We start from the raw sequence: 1751 nt of genomic DNA on the forward strand, positions 1-1751 counted from the left end.
TCCATCCTCTTCACAGACATCAAGAGGGTGTTTCACACGCCTCGTACAAATTCCTGTGAGTCAGCGATAGATATCAGGGGATCTCCGGGCCGTGCCGGTCGGACGGCCTGACTGCAGTCCAACCAAGCACTGCTCTAATGACTTAATTGGCCACTTAATGACTAAATTGCCCCCTGCTATCCAGAAGCACTTAGACAATTATGCATTGGCCAGAACAGAGGCCGGTGGTGGAGCGGTTCACTGAGGCGTTGGGGCCAGACATGGAGGTGGGGAGTGACTATTAACTGTGCCGATTGTACAAGGGGTCAGTTTCACCAAAGCTTTGTAGCTAAAGTAGTACGATGTGTCTTTCGACAATCCAGGCCCACTCCTCTCCTGTAGACCAGTGTTGAATGAATTTCGTTCTGATTCGTGGGGGGGGGGGGTAACATGTTTACTTCAGGTTTAGATAGGGGGCTCCTTTATAGAGATGCACTGTAGCCCCATATCCTCTGTGACAACACCATGTGTCTCCTCGCACCTCTGAATACCTGGCCAGAAGACTGCAGTAATGACTTCACCACATTGTCAACGATCGTACCGTCCCTCACAGCTGCTGAGGTAGCGGCTAGAGCGGCCCAGAGCGCTATCCCATACCATCGCCTTCCCAACTGCCAAAATCATCCCTTTTTTCTAACCTTCCTATCCCACATTCCTGTTTTTTAGCGAACGGAACATTCGTTTTCTACCTTTACTTTAATGGGCTCACGTCATGCACTGGATCTTCCTACTCGTTGTACTCCTACGCCTGGTATGTCTCTCTTCTCAAACACGGACCCGGCCCTGCAGTGACCAACAACTCAAAACTGTTGACACACGCACGCACGCATACGCATATGGACACACACACACACACACACAGTGAGAACATGGGTAACGACAAACGCAAAGCCTGGCCAGTGAGGGCAACCGAACCAGTGTGAAGTGATACAGTAAAAGGAGGCAGAGGTCAGCTGGTTTCTCCTCTGGCCAGGTGTGTTGTTTCCATGGCAGCCACAGGTTGCCAGAGGTCAGCTGGTTTCTCCTCTGGCCAGGTGTGTTGTTTCCATGGCAGCCACAGGTTGCCAGAGGTCAGCTGGTTTCTCCTCTGGCCAGGTGTGTTGTTTCCATGGTAGCCACAGGTTGCCTGAGGTGCCAGCGCCGCTGATAGATCACAGACAGGAATGTGACTCCCTGATTTCCTGACAAGAAACATTTAATCTGGTATTCAGTTGTTTGTTCAGGTGTGATGATAGTATTCTTACAGTACCAGTCAAAAGTTTGGACACACCTTCTCATTCAATGGTTTTTCTTTATTTTTTATTATTTTCTACATTGTAGATTAATATTGAAGACATCAAAACTATGAAGGAACACATATGGAATTATGTAGTAAACAAAAAAGTGTTAAACAAACCAGAATATGTTTTATATTTTAGATTCTTCAAAGTAGCCACCTTTTGCTTTGACGACTGCTTTCTGTCTGCTTTGCTTTGCACACTGTTGGCAAGTTTGTGTCCAAACTTTTGACTGGTAGATCCAAATCACTTATGCACAGTGAGTCTTACGTAACATTTCTGTGGCTTGAGGTCGGTGTGTTTACTTTCATACCCAAATAAATACATGTTAATATGTTATTGCTCCATAGCACAGTGGCATGCTACCCCTGCATGCTGTTATGGAGAGCTTACAAAGCAATATTGAAAAAAAATCCTCCAGTTTTCTACAGTATG

The sequence above is a fragment of the Argentina silus genome (genome assembly GCF_951799395.1).
Source record: "Argentina silus genome assembly, chromosome: 6".
NCBI classification, from domain to species: Eukaryota; Metazoa; Chordata; class Actinopteri; order Argentiniformes; family Argentinidae; genus Argentina; species Argentina silus.